The following is a 19,194-nucleotide window of genomic DNA, read 5'->3' as shown; positions in this document are numbered from 1 at the left end:
ACATACTTTGTGCCTGTTCCGCTGGGGACCGAATTTGGTTTTTAGAGTTCGGCAGAGCCGTACTCTTACCATCTGACCTGAAAGACCACTCACCATACAAACTTATCGGCTTCTTTAAGAAGCTGGGTTTATTTGGGCGAGTGTGAATAGGTTTGAGCCACAATAAATCCTTGCGGGTTGCGGTGAAGGGTCGAATAGACCCACTCATTTTGGACCTAACCTATCCTCGACAGTTGTAATCTATACTTACAAATGCGAAAGTCACTCACTTAACACTCACTCATCTCTGTTTCTCCGTACTGGTGAGTTCTAGAAAGCTAAATTTTGGTATATAGGTGCTACTTAGGTCTTGGATGCGCACTAAGAAAATATTTTCAAATATTTCAACTGGGGCGCCCCCCGTGGGGGTAAAAGAGGCGCAAGAAAAAGACGCGTTCATAAAATTATCTTTAATATATTCTCTATCTTATCTGTTCATGATGTGATCAGTATGGCCCCTAATAGCATGTAATTTGAATAAATATTTTCGAAGATATTACAGATTTAAAATGCAAGGAATTGGCGGTTGCGGCGGTACCGACCCAATTATATGTCGCTCTTTCAAGAGTATTGTCCACTGACAAACAAGCTGTTAATGTTGTATTTGAAGACATTCTGTAGCATATTTAGTATCAGCATTGCACCCGTGCAGAGCCGGGTCGAGTCGACAGTTCTACATATCGGAGATTTCTGAATTATAACTAAAATCGTTACAACTGTTCGTTTGAAGTGTTTAAAGTGTAGTTTATATGTGTCGTCCACGGCAATGTAATATATCCAGTGACAAATTCAAGTAAAACTTTGTAAGATTTTCAATGAACAGTATACAAAACCGCAACATGTGTTTCTCTATACAATAGGCACATTCATACTCCAGTGGCAAAAAATTAACAGCTCACAGTTTTGTCTTTTACATGCACTAGAAAGAGGAAAGGTTCAAAGACTGGGGTTTGAGAAAATATTATTTGTTTGATAAATGCAAGATTCACACTCGGAGTTTCTATAAATGCAGATTGGATGTTTTGATATTCAATTTTCATAACTGACCCAGAATGAATATTAGTTTTCAGAGGATCTTTTTGCGAAAATTTATTCACATACAGTTTTGCTGTATTAAATATAATCCTCAAAAAATGCTTCTCCCAGTTTTATAAATCAAACAATACTTCAGTGAGAGGTATATTTGGAACCTCTGACGTCCAGAGACAGTATTTTTGTTCTGTTTTAGAAAAAGTGTTTTCAGTAGAATGGTAAACCAATCACGACTCTATAGTTTTTTGTAAAATAAGTTTTCATTACTCGTGGTTTTGGTGATGTAGGATATGTTTCTTGATTCTTCTTCCAATATTCGTTTTCATACATCAAAATATTTTTCTGTTCTTTATAATGATTGCATCCTTTGCGAATAATTGCTCGCACGCCATTGTCTTCAGGTAGTTTCTAAGCGTTTTGGGACCCTGGTTGTTAAGTTCGGAAGATGAATGGATAACAAGTGAAAATGTACAATTAGGGACTCTATATAACGACTTTGGGACCTATTCTTCCAGAAAGAGATAAGTGCTTTTTGTGTATTCACCAGCCTTATCACAAAACATAATTTAATAGTCAGAAATTTTCACCTTCTCAAAAGCGCGACGCGGGCGGCAAAAAATACGCTAACTGAGAGATATCGAGAATTATGAAGGGGAGAATTCTTTTTGTTGAACGCTCTAATTTATTTTTGAGATTTACCAGTTTGATAGCGTGATTTATACTGGAATGAGTTATTTCTGGCGTTTTAAATCTGTAAAATATAGTTATTGCGATGTTTTTAATTTTTTCGGCGATTAAGCTGAATCTTCTCGTTTGACATATGTTTATTTGACTTCAGTAACGGGAGAACGTGTGTGTTTATTTGTTTTTCTAGGAATGTTCGGACAAGTGGCGCCGATTCCGGATTGGATTACCGAATGTTTTTCTTGGAATGTATCGTGAATTTCAGCTTGAAGGAATATTTTGAGAGGCAGGTTGTAGATATGTTCATTTCAGAAATAAAAGCCAATGAAATATCTGGTATTTTCATGGTTTCAATTAGAAATAGTTAGACACTGTTTGAATTTTTTTTTGGAAATGATAGATAATAATAGATATAAAATTTTACGTATTAAAAACAGGCTGATGATGAAATATAATAAACGAAACGTCGCATTGCAAATTGGTTAATATCAGATTATAAAAATATGAAACAGTATTGAACGTTTCTCTGCTCTAATTTCTGATTTTGGCCGATTATTTCAAAAACAACCACTGATATTCTTATTGATATGAAAAGATATTATTCTAGTTTGCGAGATATCAATAGTGAGATCAGCTAAAACATGGCCTATATATGCATGTTTGTAATAATCCTTATAACTTGAATTCAAAGTTTCGAAGATTACGATAATTGATACCTATAATAACAAAGATAAAGTGAACTAGTCATCTCTTTCTCTAATACTGATTATCTTTCTCTGTGGCAGCTGTCTCTAATTGATTTCCCCATTACTGAAGAACTGAAGAACTATCTATTACATTTTTTCAGTTAACTATAAGTGATTGCAAAGTTTCTGATGATATATCTTTTGTTAATATAATTTAATAAATTGATGATTGACTGATTTCTCTTGGCAGAAATTGTGACATCTAGATAAGGCATCATATCATCGATATATTTATATTGAATTTTGCCATTTTTTTTCCACAAAACTGAAATTCGAATAACAAACCTTCATAGTTGAAAATTTTCTAAAACACGAAGGAGCGATTGAATTAGAAACTGAATGCAATTTCACGTTTTCTCAACAACTGTATGTGTCTAATCTAGAGTGTGTTTCAATGCACTGATAAATTTGAATAAATGCGAAAAATTTAATGGAAATGTTTCAAAAGTCCAGTCATGTATGATAGTTTGGAAATATGAATGCAAATACGAATTTAGATTCCCATTCCAAATACTGAAATACATATGAACAATATTGCTGGAGTTTTTTTCCAACACCAAACTAGTTTGATCTTCCTCTTGAAGATGATCACATTGTGATCGAAACACGTGTCGAGATGCTTAAATAACGGTTTGGTGTTGGGAAATAACTCCAGTAATATTCATTACTGCACCAAAGGTTTCAAACAGTGCATACCAAGTACCTATGAACAAATCTGAAAGCTTTGTAGAACCTAATATTTCTGAAAGGCAGCAATATTCACCTGTTTTCTGAAAGTTATTCATACATTACTTGTACTCTTATTTTTTCAGTGAAACTCGTTTTCAGTGTTCATTTGTGTTAGAAATGTTTGTATTGAAATTCATTTAATAACTTGATTAATATGTGAACAAAGACATGTATTTTATTTTTTGTTAATAATAATGTTTGATTTCCAGCTTTCATTAATATTTCAATATTTATTTTTTTGGTTGTTGTTTGGTTTTATGATATTTATTTATAATTTCAGTTTTTTGTTCAAAGAAAATTGTTATTTTCGGTTAATCTTTTTAATATTTTTTCAGAAATTTCAAATCAATTTATATTATATTAGACAATGAAAGTCCGAACTGATGAAATACACCATGATACATTGTCAACCACCTTCAAACAAAAATGTTCAATGTTTCAAACCCAATGTTCTAAGAATAAATAGGAATTTTCACAAATTATTTTTCACATCTTATGTCTAGAACGTTTTTTTCTGGCGTGAAAAATTATGTATGTAATCTCTTTTTCCAATGAATTCCATATGCTTCTCGAAATGGTAATCTCAGGATGTTACCAAACGTAATGTTGATATTCAATATTGCTTCAACAATATCATCCAATATTTATTTTTATTATGGAGCACTAAAAATAGGTGTTATTTCTGTTAAAAGCCGCGTGGTTACAATAAAAACATTGTCTTTTATTGTTATTGTTAATTTATTCATTTTTTTATCGGTTGTATAATATCCAGAGATAGGAAGGTGTAGAGTCATTTAACCCGAGGTGTGGTCTAACGTACAATGACTGTATTCTAGATATTTTTAACTCGACGAAGAATGGAAATAGATATCGCGGTCACTTGTGATGGCATTTAATAAAATATGTTCATTCCCAGCGCTCAGCATGTGCCACTTTTTATAAAGTGGAAGCTTTCACAAAAGGCGTTGTTACTCATCAGCTGAAGGGCTTGGGAATCCAATGATACTTCGTTAATTTACATAAAGAATATGAGTGGAATTTTGACGATTTGTCATTGACCTCAGTTTCGTATGTAACTTACCTCAAAAACTTTTAAGTTTGAAATTAAAGATCCCCCGACACTTACAACACTAGCCATGATTTGTTCAATGTAACATTCTTCGTCTGCGTTTATAAACATGTAAATTATGTTGAAACAACGTTAAATAAAATAGCTGGAAAACAATGTGGCACAAACGGCCCATTCGGAAACCTGTAATGGCCTTTCAACCTCACTATTTACTCGATATTGCGTAGGTACATATTGATTTTGAGTTTATTTTACGAAGTCACAATGAGTACGGCAGAGTTCGTTTAATGACAGCAAGAGTGTTTGTTCTTCTTTTTACAGCTTCTCACAAACGACTTCGTTTTCTACTGTCCAAAGTGCCTGGACTCTCGTAAAAGACAAATGGCTGTGAGCGGTTCAAGGAATAAGTGGGTTTCAATAGCGTTAATTTCTGCAACTAAGAGTTCGATTTGGAATAACAATTTGAATTTTTCAAACTGATGATCACATGAAATATTTCTGGTGGAGCCTTATAATTTGAAATGTGAACCCCAATGTGTTAAGATGGGTTACTTTTAAATCACTCTTCAATGGAAGGTGAACTGTATGTGAATATCACAATGCCTTCTAAAGCTGTTTGGATTCTTGAAAATGTGAGTCAACAGTTTCAATATTCAATTAGAGGGCACCGTGATAATTTTCTTACTTTTAAAGTGTCTCTGCAAGATGTTCTATAAGATACCTGAGCAAAAATACGTCTAATATCTAATACGTTTTTGCAACACAAACATCGAATATCTCCATTGAAAATATCGATAATCATATACTTTGTACTTATAATAAATATAACGAGAGTTATTGAAGAAATGAACTGAATATTCGAACCTTTTTTCTCATATCTCATTTCCAATTCAAAAATTTCGTACTGGTGATCAATTTGCAAAATGCCAAATGGACGAAATACCTCTTTACAATTTATTCATAATTGTTATAGTTCAGGAATTATCTCAGAAACCAACTTATATCGATGAAACTCAGTCTTCAGTTGCCTTGTAGACTTGAAAAACTTTGTTTGCAAACCGTGTAGGTAACCAATATTTAACTTTTCAATTTGTGTCCCTTTGTTAACAATTTTTACATAATGTCGATAGATGGTTATGACAAACGTTACTGATTCCCTGATTGTTTCAACGAATTCATTGTTCACTATTTATTCTAACTGTTCCTAACGTTTATGCATTTATGTTATCTCAATGACATTCACAGCTCTTTGACGTGCCTATATGATGACATATTTAAAAAAAGGAAAATTGAAAAATGGAATAATGATGAAAACTATAACCTCCTTAAATTCTTTTTATAAAAATACCTTTCATTTCTTGAACCTGAATCAAGACGTGATGAGTAAACACTTTTTTTCCAATTATCAGGGCCGCACTTGCCACATCCGTAAACCCAGAAAAATCAAAATGTATAATACTCATGACAGCTATTTCATCAGAAGTCATTCAACTAAAATCTTCTCAAAGACCGAGGTTCAATGTATTTCCACATTATTCATTTAGCAATTATGTTCAAATGTTTCGACGAATCGTTAATTAGAGAAATCCGGGGAAAAGCGGTCGAATGTTAAACTCGTAGTGTCACAGAAGCTCCACAACACAGAGAGCTAGAGCTAACTTTATGATAAACAGAATAACATGTGCATCCTTTGGTATGCAAATTGAACATTTGTATCCCACTTTGCTTCCAACATGTAAATAACTCCACTTTGAATATTTCACGAACTGTATGATGCAAACCTTGTCATTAGGTATAATTATTTCCTTCATCTATTTTTAGCGGTAATAACTCAGCTTTGTGAATAATATTCCTCAGATATATCGCATCGAAGGAAGTATTTTTATGCATGCTTTGTTTGATATCGAAGTCTATATATTATACGGAAGGAAAAGATATGATAAATAAAAATAAAATGCTTATTCAATGTGGAAAATTTTGGCATACGTATAGCATATTTTAAAAAATAGGCACTAAATTCTCACAAATGACTGACGGTTTTGCTATTTGCAAAGGCGTAGATAAATTATATCTACTAAATAGATGAGGAAAAATTTTGATAAAATATATAGAATCACAACCTTGACAATAATGTTTTAGTTTAAATGCAATAATATTTCTGAGAATTTAGTGCCTACTATTATGGAATTGTACTATGATGTATTCTGTTATTTTATTGCAGTTCAAATTGAACTTTCGATTAACAGTTTAAGAATGTAAAATGTATAAAAGTCTCAATCTCCAGGAGTATAAGCTTTAAAAAAAGTTAAGTATGGATTTATAAATTAGCGAATTATTTTCCTTTGGTGAAATAGGTGATACTCATGGCATTCGTACCACTTTCCTGCGTATGATTGTCTTCAATATGCCGTATAATATTCACTTGTAATATACACTTGTCATAACACATTGTATAGAGATTATAAAGAAAAAGTTCTATACAGTCTGCTGCATTACTCATGTGTGAACGTTTTAGACTCTAGAGGAAAGTTGATGAAAACTTTCAATCTGTTCTTTTGAAAAAGATCATTAAAGTATTACTGAAATTCGAGAAAACTTATGTACTGATACAAAACAACTGCCAGGAAACAAGTGCCATCATCGAGGATTGTACTTAGTGGTTGTGAAATAGCAGATATCCCAGCTCATATTGAAGCCTTTCTCAAGATGTAAATAGTTTTGAATGTAATAACTTCATCAAAATTCACATGAATCTATTTTTCATAAATGTTTTGCACTCATACATTTTTAATCATTCTTCACTATTCAGTTTTAACTCTGATTGACTTTTTCAACATCGAAATAATATTCAAGTTTGAATTGAAGGGGTTATATTTTTAGGAGTGATTAATTTTTGGGAAAGAAAGTTTTTGGCTTCCTACTACTCCATCTTGATACAAAAAAGGATGTGGGAATCTTCCAAATAAAGGAAGAAAGTAATCAATTTGAAAATAAGTAACTCTATAGCAGATCAAGCTTATTCCTTGACATTAAAAATCGTAATCCATGAATGAAGTGTGTGTATTTTCTATAATGTTATTCAATTTGGTACTGAAGAGCCTTAGGACAAGTGTCTTAAGGCGAAACATCGGTGTATACCAGTGAGGATGGCAGTGTTCGATGTAAGTGCAATTTGTTACCATTCATTTAAAGTAGAACTCATGTGAATGATATCTGATTTTTATTCCACAACGAATGTTTGAAATACAAACTGAGTAGAGAAAAGTATCTTCTGTATAATTCAGTGTTCATATAGAAGTATTTGTTTCGAAAGAATTTTTTTCTTTCGTGTAATTCAATGTTTATATGAAAGTAGCTGTTTCAGGAGGACTTTCTTTCAGTTTGTGTCTGAAAATTACTTCTTTGCATGATCTACACATCCTTGTATAAAGTTACTTATTTTCAAATTGATTACTTCCTTCCTTTCTTTGGAAGATTCCCTCATCCTTTTTTTGTATCAAGATGGAGTAGTAGAAAGCCAAACTTTTTCTTTCCCAAAAATATTCAAGTTTCTTCGATTTATTGAATGTGTGTACGTTGATGGCTTCATTCGAGGAATCAAGCTGTGAAATTTTAATTTTAATAAATGCCATCATGCTTTCGTATTTTTATCGTCCATTCAGATATAACAAATGAATGGGTCGTTAATTGCTAGTATGGAAATACTAAACAAACATTTTTATGTTCGAATGTCATAAACTAATTATCGTCTACGATAATTCTGGCGCAGGTAGTGGGCTTTTATTGTGGCCAAGATTTCTGTGTGTTAATGAAAATCTAACGAGATAAAATTTATTTTAAAAACTCGTTTGGGAGTTTGTTTAGAAAGATTAGTAAAAAAAGCTATCGTTCATTTTCAGGTCTTTCTTTGAACAACTGGTTTAGTGACAGGTTTTCATTTAATGGGGCTGTGAATACATTTATGTGGGTCTATCTATATTTGGAAAATTGAACATACTCTTCTATAGACATATACTTTGGAAAGTACTTAGGATTCAAGCACTGAAAATGTTTCTTTGATAATTTTTCTATTTATGCTTATATGAAATTTATGAATTTGTTACGTCATTCATGACTACAATATTCTCAGTGATGCCAGAGTAAAGAATGCGTTTATTTCTTGGAAAAATAATTCAATCTCGAACTGACTTCTTGTTGAATTGCTGTCTCTTATTGTTTTTAGGAAACCTATTTTCCTGATTAAAAATGAACTTCTTTGTGTAAATTCCTAAAAGGAAGAATCCGATAGGAAGAACTGTAAACAATTTTGCCAATATCCAAATTATTTAGGAAAGAAGGGTTTCGAATTTCTACTTCTTCATCTTTATGCAAAAAAATTGTGGAAATCTTCCAAAGAATGGAAGAAAGCAATCAATTTTAGAAGTAGTAACTCTATACAAAGATGTGTAGATTATGTAAAGAAGTAACTTTCAGACAAACTAAAACAAAAGGCCTCTCGAAACAACTACTTTCATGTAAACAACTTCTTTCATATAAACGGAAGAAAAATACTTTCGAAACAAATACTTTTATATGAACACTGAATTATACAAAAAACACTTTTTTTCAGTTTTTTATTCCAAACACTTATTAGGAAGTTCAGTCAGATATCATTCACAGGATTGCTAAACAATGAAGTAAATGAAAGAGGTAACATTTCACTTACATGCAACACTGCTATCCTCAAAAAATCAATCTCTTCTGAAAATATACCCCTTTCAATTTAAACTTAAATTATTGTTCCTTTAATTTTATTGAATCCTCTCATTTAACTGCGTGGCAAAACATGTAACAGATGTTTGGAGTATTCAAAAATGATTTGTACGAGGTTGCCTATTATATTTCGTGATCACAGAACAAAAACAAATAATAATCATCGAAAATCACTTTATTGTTTTTCAAAATATTCCCTATGAAGATTTATATACTTTTGCATGCGTTTGAACCAATTGTCGAAGCCTTTTTGCCACTCTGATTGAGGTTCCAAAACATGCATTCTGAATGCACCAACCGCTTCTTCAGGTGTCGAAAACCGTTGACCTCTCAGTTTGTTTTATACGTGCGGGAATAAAAAGAAGTCATTCGGTGCCAAGTCAATACTATACGGCGGATGACTCATCAAATCGATGTTTTGGGTATTCAAAAATGCAGTTATTTGAGCCAATGTGTAAGAGCTCGTGGTGAAGAGTTACCCGTCTTCGGTGGTTGATGTTCCTGATTTGTTGGAAGGCAACTGGCAAACAAATGGTTGAATACCACTCAAAATTGACTGTTCTGCGTTGTTCTAGTGGTATGGTTGCGACATGTCCAGTTTTTTCGAAAAAACAGGCGACCATTTGCTTGGGAGTGCTTCGTGCGCGAACAACTTTTGTTGGATTTGGCTCTTCTTGAAACACCCATACAGTCGACTGCTGTTTACTTTCGGGCTCATACGCGTAAATCCACGATGCATTATTTGTCACGATGTCATAGACGGGTTTCGAAGCACCGCGATAGTATTTTTTGAACATTTCTTTCGAACAATCGACACGAGCCTTTTTTTGAGCGATTGACAAATTGTGTGGGATCCAACGCGAACAAATTTGTTTTGACAGTCAAATGTTTATGCAATATTGAATGTATGCTGGTCCCACTGATGCCTAATCTGATCATACCATACCATCGATAAACACTGGTCCTTGATGGAGCTTCATCGCCAAAAATTGAATTTAGTTCATCCATGCACTGTTGCTGAGACAATTCATGTCGAAAGTTGTAAAAAATTATCGCACGAAAATATTCACGAAACAATTTCTTTTTTGGGCCGAGATGAATCTTTTAAGTTTAAGAACAACACAAATAGCGCACGTATGTCAAAACGTTCTGAGTACGTGCAAGCTCAAAAATGTCAAACTTTACGATAGAGCTGTCAGTTGCCAGATTGCAACACTAGGGTTGCCAAACCCCGAAACATAAAAGGCAACCTATCGTATGTATTATGGGTGCCATTTTTAACAAGTAATTTACTGGTTTAGAAATCGCTATGAAATGCAGACAGTGCTAGTCAAAAGTCCCCTCCCCCCCTCGTATCTTTTGAACGGGTATACTTCTAATAATGAAATTTGGAGGGTGGAAATAAACGGATGTAGGCTTCTTAACTGGTCATAACAGGTGACGCAATAGTCATAAATGACGTCACAAGGCCACTGTGACCAAAAATTTTAAATGGGACCCTATGGCAAGTGACAGCTCGTTTGAAAGGTATTGAAAATACCTATTCAGTCATACCAATTTTGTTTGGGTTTCGGCTGATTTTGATTGATAAATTGAAGAAATACGAAAATTATAGTTTCGCATTTAATTAATAAAGATTTAAGAACCAGTTCTTATAATAAGTGTTCAAAATGTGCTCCATCTACTTTCTGGCAGTAATGCATCCTATTGCTAAACTCTTGTCGTACTCGTCCCAGTGTGTCAGCGGAAATTGCCCTACATTCTTCAACAATTCGTTGTTTCAGAATGGCAATACTGTCAGGTGCTGTAGCGTAAACCTTAGATTTCAAGTACCCCCATAGAAAAAATCTAATGGTGTAAGGTCCGGTGACCGAGCTGGCCATTCGATCGAACCTCGTCGTCCAATCCATCTACCACGATATTCTTCATCTAGGTAACGTCTTACTGCACCGTAATAGTGTGCAGGAGCACCATCTTGTTGAAACGTTATTTCCAAGTTGTCGAATTAATCTGGATTATCTTCTAGAATTTCAAGAATTAACGCCTCAATATCAGTTTGTAACATCTCCAGATACAATTCACCGGTTAAGTTAGCATTGAGAAAAAGAGGCCCAACTATGTGGTTTCCCAAAATACCTGCCCAAACATTTACTTTTTCTGGAAATTGAGTATGTTTTTCACGAAAGATGTAAGGATTTGTGTCACTCCAATACCTCACATTTTGAGTGTTAACATTTCCATTGAGAAACAAATTGTCTGTATGTAGCCTGGTTGTTGGTTCATTTTATCGGACATAGTTTCACAGAATTCTAGTCTTCGGTCGGGGTCATCATCTGAAAGTTGGTGCACCATTTTTAATTTGTATGGATGAAATTTGTTTTTAGCCAACACCCTATGTACTGTCCTTTGACTGACTTCACAGATAGACGCAACTTGGGCTGTGGAAGAAGTAGGGTTCACTACCATTTCTCCAAGTATGTCAATTTTTTTGTCATCACTAATTGTTGATCGACCAGATCGTTTGGCATCTTGAACACTACCTGATGCTTCAAACTTCCGAAGAAGCTCCCTCAAATAAACCCTCGATATAGGGCGATCGGGGTACCTCTCATTAAACAATCGTTCCGCTGCATGGAAATTGTTTCTACATTCACCAATTATTAAGATAGCTGCTACTTTGTCGGCTAGAATACGTACCATTTTGCCTATGTAAACACTTAAACGTCTCGTTAAACAATAGCTTAGGTAAATTTTCAAGGTATAAACACTTTTGACAAGTAGATAATTCAAACACGTCAACCTTTTTGACAATGAACCAGAGGCGTACTTTAAAATCTTTATTAATTAAATGCGAAACAATAATTTTCGTATTTCTTCAATTTATCAATCAAAATCAGCCGAAACCCAAACAAAATTGGTATGACTGAATAGGTATTTTCAATACCTTTCAAACGAGCTGTCACTTGCCATAGGGTCCCATTTAAAATTTTTGGTCACAGTGGCCTTGTGACGTCATTTATGACTATTGCGTCACCTGTTATGACCAGTTAAGAAGCCTACATCCGTTTATTTCCACCCTCCAAATTTCATTATTATAAGTATACCCGTTCCAAAGATACGAGGGGGGGAGGGGACTTTTGACTAGCACTGTATATTGAAACTATTGTGAAACTATTGTGACATGAATCGATAAGAAATATTATTTCTGAATAACTTGAAGTGTAGTGTATTTAATATTTTTCGATAATTCATCAAAAATCATACGAGCCATGCTATGAGTGAAGTTGAGAGACAATTTGTATATATTGAATGATATACTCAAATCCTTTTTCAATCTGATCCCTGGTACTAACATTATATCTCTCCGTTAGTAAAGAATACGATTATTTTTTGATCAAAAGCCTGAGAGCAAAGTTCGTTAAGTGTGAGAGAACGAATTATCAGAATTTTAAGATATTTTAAATTATTACGACAACTCGATCGTCCAGAAATATTAGCAAGAAATCACAAATATCGTTTTGAGTTGATAAAAAAATAATAAATCAATATGATAATGAGAGACATGAGAACATGACATATTTTTTTATAGTCCGAGTGTAATAAACTAACAACATTCAAAGGACAACTAATTAGGACATATTGAATTTCTCACGGAGGTAATCTACAACTCAGCACACACATAGTTGTAATCAGCATTCAACTACTACTCAAACAGATAGAAGCAAACCGCTGAATTCGGTAATACGATATTAAAGCAAATATCCTTCCAATACCTGGATCATTATCGTCTCTTCCTTCAAAGTACATAGGGTTTGGTGATAATTCTACTGATGAAAAATATATCTTTAATTAAAAATTAATCACGAGAAAATTTGGAACTTCGATGACATTCATCTCTTCCATTATCACTTGTTCATGCAATTAAACAGTTCGAAAACGTTGATCTAGGATAGTCGCCGACTTGAAAAATACAAAACCCTTTTTGTGGCGCCCATAAAGCTCTTTTTATAGCGTCAACGTTATCGTCTCAGCCATTAGTAAAAGACATCCACAGTCAATTATCACATGTTTCAAACAAATATAAAAGCATTAGGTAATAAGGCTATCCCGGCCCCCGTAAATGGGCCTTACAGTTCCCAAAAATTCTCTGCAACACATGTCTTTAACTGTCCCACATATAAATCCTAGTCTCAGGAGTGAACTGAACCTTTTAGTATGTTGTAGTGTTAAGTGCTTTTTAATGTTTCTCTGGGTTTTCTTATTCTTTATTGTGCTTGGAACTGTTTCATAAAAAAGATAAACACGGCTTTACCACAAGTCAGTTTGTGATCGGGCAGGTAGAGAAATCAGGAGGTGCATAGGTGAACAAATTCACCTTTTGTGCCTTGTCGATTCCTCAAAAATGGCAGAGAATAGTCGACAGTAGTCTGAAGAGATGAATGTTTTGACCATGAGGTTCGATAAATATCTTTTTGAAATGAGTTTCGAATTTCAGGGCGTTCTGAGTCCTTTTGGTGTCAATAATCTCTTGAATTTCTCGGAATTTCATCGACCAACAATGTAGGAAGTGGTGTGACGATTTGATTGTTAATTTTATCAATATTTCTATTTATTTTAATTATTAGAAAACTCATGGAAAAATCATAGGGCATTCAGGAAGCATGGGATACTTTTTAGTATCCTGCCCCACAGTTTTGGACACCTTTTGGAGTCAAGGTCCTATTATTTTTTTTAATGTATGTCGGATTTGATGTAGTCAAATCAACGACATATGTCTTTTTGAGGCTAAGAATTAGATTTTGGAGATTTTGAAGCCAAAGTGTTCAAGCTTGAACGTTCAAACTTAAACTAATAAGAATGTTTTTCTTCCTTATTCAGAGGAATCGGGAAAATTTCGAATATGCAGTTGGTTAGTACCTCATCCACTAGATGGAGTGACATTTTGTTGTTCCCTCCAACATAGGAAGAAAAATGAAATACTCTGAAAGAATTCCGATTTTCAATTATCTATGGAATATCATTGACTTTAGGTCGATGATGGCCACTATCTTTCACTGTTGAGTAGCTAATGAGCTCGAAACGGGTCTGCAAGTGTGCCCATTCCAAAATTGAGGATCGACTCTTTCAGGGTTATTTCCAATGGCATATACAGGAAATTTTCTGTGAATATTCCTGCACTGACGCCTGTCGGATATAATCCAACGCCTTTCGTGGTATTAGCCAGGGAAGTAATTGTTTTCTGATAGGCGTCAGTCCTACCTATTGTGTAGGTATATTGGAGACTGGCTTGAACGTTTGAAGTTCATTTCTTTAAATTTTTATAAGACGAAAAATACTGACAGTCACAAGTATTCAAATATTTTCAAACTATAATACCTCGTATATCAACGAAGAATAAATAAAAATGAACTTTCTTTCACATAATAAACCATAATGATGAATTCACTGTTTTCAATTTTTTGAAGACAAAACACAAGTACCATAGGAAAATACTTAAGGCGCTGTAAGAGCGGTGCCTGTGCGAAAGTAGTGACTTACGTTGGATTTGAATTGCTGGAGATTCGATTCATGTGGAATAAAGTTCTCAGGAAGTTTATTCCACATGTACGCAATTTTCCAAATGAAAGAGTTCTGAAACAGTAGAGTTCGTGGTCTACTGATTTGAACCTCAAAGGGATAGTTGATCACAGTTCGTCGCGTATTTCTGATATGTGCCACAAATCTCCAAGCTTTCTTCGATATTCCAGACTATCAAGGTTGCAAGTGATGATCGTGTCTCCAATCAGGCGGATGGCTCTCTTCTGGATGGAATCCAGCAGCTTCATGTTATGTTTGAGAACAATACTCCAAAGAAGGTCTGATCTGAGCCTTAAAAAGCATCAAAAGTTGCTAAGGTGTGTACAGTTTTCTGGTTCGGAACAGTGTATCTAGCTTTTGAGAAGCAGTCTTTGCAATTCCAGCGACATGATTGTGCCAAGGCATATTAACCCCCACCAAATTTATCGAAGCAGAAAGCGGAATTGTCTGTCCTGACATTTTTATATCCGGTTCGGAGACATTCATCATTTTGAAGAAAACCGATATCTGGGTTTTTGTGGCATTGAATTGAACTTTACTTTGACCTCAATTCGAAATCACCTCTAGATCCTCATTTAGATATGCAACCTCCTGCTGCCGGTGAAGATTTGCAGCCGCAGCCGATGTCCTGTAATCCAAATGGATTGACTGTCTAGTCAATCCATTTGTTATCTAATAAGTCGTTGATATACAATAAAAAGAGGATTGGAGACGATATGGATTCCTGGGGAACACCAGCGTTAATGGTAAACGTATTCGAGAGATATCCATCGACGGCCACTTGCAGGAAACGTTATTCTTTCAGGAAGCTAGAGAGTCATACATAAAAATTATCCGATAGTCCATAGCATCGAAGTTAGGTCAGGAACTTCTCCTTCTTGACGATAAGTGCAATATTTGATAAATTCATGATTCACAATCTGAATATTACGCATAATTGTTGAAAGTACCGATTTTTTCAAAGGTCTCATTTGTATCTGAACTGGTATATTTGATTGTGTGTTTGTTGACTTATCGTCTATCACCCGAGGTCTATCGGCTTCGATTCCTTCAAAGAAACCTATAATAATATATTATCCAAATGAAAATAGGCACCGCCATCGATGGGTGGACCTTGAAACGTTAAAAGCCCAAAATTTAGTGCTAGAGTATCGAAAATTACAGTGCCCAAGCTCGCCTCCACTTTATTATTCAATTTGAACACGTTAATTTGGCGATAATTTTGAAATACCTCGTATAATTTTTATATAGGCCGCTTATAGACGAGCGGGCAAGTGTGTTATTAAATTAATTATCGACCTACGCTGGCATTGGAACTGGTTATGTGGGTATTTTTTCTACGGGGGACAATTTCATATTTTATAGCCCCATTTGGACCATTTTTCTCAGGACGGGCAGTTAATAGTTTCGATGTGAATACTTCTCTGCAACTTTGTTGATGAATTTGATGGATTCAACGGGAAGAGTAGGTTATAAGCCATTAATTTTAATTACGCTCCGTAAATCATGAGGATTATAATGTAATATTATTCTGATATGATTATATATCTTCTCAAGGAATACTGAGATAACATCTATAATTCTTCATTTTCAGTGCCATACGAAAGCATATTGAATGTAGTAATTATTTTTAAAAAATTATCCGATAAATATGATATCGATACAATGATGCACAAATAGTTCCTTAATGTCAATCTACTTGTCAACATCTGTTGATGCGCATCGAAGAATAAATTATCATTAACGAAAAATACAGATGAAATGTCCTTGGTAAAGTATATAACAGTGTTTTTACACATTCCAATTAAAGGTATTGTGAGATTTTCATAATCGTTGATGGAAAATGTTCTTGTTTTTAGATACCAAGTATCACTCATACAAAAAACCAACATTGAGAACATGTGGTTTGAGACGTTGCTAATAACGTCCTTGAATAACTTTGATCAGTTAGCACAGTCGAATTAAGTATATGATCATAACTTTTTTGACGTTAGTCAAATTAAATATAGGTGTTTCCCTTTGAGGCCTTTCCAGAAGTGAGTTTTTTGGGTTTTTATAACTGAAAGGGGTTGCGTTCCGAAACGTTCTTGGGCAAAATTAATGTATACAAGTTACTGTCTAGTTGGACTCTTCAGTGTAACTTTCCGGAGCAAAGTTTTCAGTTTGCCCTTTATTGCACTTTGGCAGATTCTCTATAGATATGGCTTTGTTTATGTTTTAAAATTGTGAAAGGTTGAAAACTCAAATAAGTAGCGAGAAAGATTGTTCCATCAAATTTCATATCATATTGATTTGTATAAATACATACTCAGGCACTGATTTATTGATACGGTAAAATATTTCCATAATTTGAAATTTACCTAATGTTAAGTTCTGCGACTTACCCTAGCAGTTGCCCGGGTAGCTCAGTCGGTAGAGCATTGGACTTTTAATCCAAGGGTCCAGGGTTCAAGTCCCTGCTCGGGCGGTTTTTTTTTAATACTTAAAATGTTTTTATTCAGTTTCACGTTCCTAAAAGCTACTTACTCTAAAACGCTTGTCTGTTAACTATAAAAATGTATTGTGCAAACTATTATTGTCAAGTAAAATATTGTGTTCTGAGATGGACCAAAAATGTGTTATGAAAATAGCGTAGGTACTTGATGACAAATCCATAAGGTATCTAAATTACACCTTATTGCGAGATATTCATTGAACACTTTACAAAACTGCGACACCAGTTTCATAGTAGGAACACTATTGAAGAAGTATAGACACGCCTGAAGAAGCTATTTTATAATGAAACACGTGTTGTGGTTTTGTGAAAATATCCAAATAAAATATGACTGGAATACGTTATGGATTTTCATCCATTTCCATCACATATCTTTTTTTTCTGTTCGCCTCTGCTATTGGCTGTCCGTCAATGTTCCGTTGCAGTCATTCGAAATCACGGATATAATCGAATTTTGTGATGCATAAACCGAATGACAAAATATATATATATATATATGTTAACCTGTAAAATGCGCACACACGATTTCAAATATTAATTGACAATAACATAGAGATAATCATAACTCTTTTGATATTACGTTATGTAAAGTTCCACAGCTTACCTTAGTAACGCCCGGGTAGCTCAGTCGGTAGAGCATTGGACTTTTAATCCAAGGGTCCAGGGTTCAAGTCCCTGCTCGGGCGCATTTTTTTTTATTTAAACATTTGGAATGTTTTCATTAAAAATATTTTTCGATTTCTTTTTGAATTTATCACAACGATATGTTTTCGTTCATAATACTCACTTAAAACGCTTTTCTATCAATTTGTTAAAAATCGGATTTTTCAAGATACTTTTTTGTTAGTCTCAGCTATTGATCAGAGCATTTCCACAGTTATGTTGCCGTTGAACTCCATTGTTTCAGTCATTCGTAATCACTGAGATAATATCGTATTTTATGATACAATGAACTGAATGGCAGATTATGTGTGAACGTATAAAAGCGTGAACACGATTCCAAATAATGTTCACTCACTACGACCTAGAAAATTCTAACTTTATAGATCTTACGTCATGTAAAGTTCCACGGCTTACCTTAGTAACGCCCGGGTAGCTCAGTCGGTAGAGCATTGGACTTTTAATCCAAGGGTCCAGGGTTCAAGTCCCTGCTCGGGCGCTTTTTTTGAATGAAATGTTATTCATTTAATTTACTTTCCATTTCGTTTTTTGAGATTCTCATGTACAATTTTTCATAACGATGTGTTCTAGTCCGTTATAAAAAGCATAAAACTCACTGTAAGTCGATTTCCTATTGGCTTTTCCAAAAGCAGATTTTTTAGATATTTCTTTGCTCGCCTCAGTTTTCGATCAGAATATTTTTTCAATTCTGTTGCCGTTGACCGTCAGTCCTTCGTCATCATTGACATGAATTATATGATTCGTTAAAATGAAAGGCAGATTATGTGTGGACGTATAAAAGCGTAAACACGATTTTGAATATTGTTTACTTACCATGACCTACAAAATTGTAACCTCATCGTTCTTACGTGATGTAAAGTTCCACGGCTTACCTTAGTAACGCCCGGGTAGCTCAGTCGGTAGAGCATTAGACTTTTAATCCAGGGTTCAAGTCCCTGCTCGGGCGCAATTTTTTATTGTCTACAGGTACATGGTAGCAGTAAATGGAGATTATTCTTTCACCAATGAAATTAATTTCTGAGGGAAAATGCATGGTGTTCAAAACTTCGAAACATTCAGAGAATACAGAATAATTGTGAAATCTTGTTTTTTTGTGGTGCACCGGAGGAAAATAATCACATTTGTCAAATTCCACCAATAGCACTCTTTCAATGTAATTTTACGAGTATTTTGTATCCACTGCTAAGGTACGTTTGTTTGTACTTTTTAATAGTTACCAAAATAGTGTTCGTAAGGAGGTGTTTTCAAATTATTCGAACTATACCAATAATCATCTATATTGATTCACCAGATTTTTTGCCATACTGGGTCACAAAACTATTACATAGTGAAAATGATGGGGTAATTTTTCATATATTCATATATGAATAGTAACTGGATCAACAATGACT

The 19,194-nt window shown here is 34.2% G+C and overlaps 1 protein-coding gene and 3 non-coding genes across 6 annotated transcripts in view; all 4 read left to right on the top strand.

The window, feature by feature from the left end:
* Positions 1–19,194, top strand: part of unc-5 — a 706,638-nt gene that overhangs the window by 299,736 nt on the left and 387,708 nt on the right. The window lies entirely within an intron of this gene.
* On the top strand, positions 17,023–17,095 carry TRNAK-UUU (transfer RNA lysine (anticodon UUU)). The gene has a single exon. It is a non-coding gene; the product is annotated as a tRNA-Lys (tRNA).
* Positions 17,736–17,808, top strand: TRNAK-UUU (transfer RNA lysine (anticodon UUU)). Its single transcript has one exon. It is a non-coding gene; the product is annotated as a tRNA-Lys (tRNA).
* Positions 18,209–18,281, top strand: TRNAK-UUU (transfer RNA lysine (anticodon UUU)). The gene has a single exon. It is a non-coding gene; the product is annotated as a tRNA-Lys (tRNA).

The sequence above is a fragment of the Leptinotarsa decemlineata genome, unplaced genomic scaffold (genome assembly GCF_025532065.1).
Source record: "Leptinotarsa decemlineata unplaced genomic scaffold, Ldec_3_MD MMD2_tig00026354_RagTag_RagTag, whole genome shotgun sequence".
Classification (NCBI taxonomy): Eukaryota; Metazoa; Arthropoda; class Insecta; order Coleoptera; family Chrysomelidae; genus Leptinotarsa; species Leptinotarsa decemlineata.
This window is presented reverse-complemented; position numbering and strand designations above follow the sequence as displayed.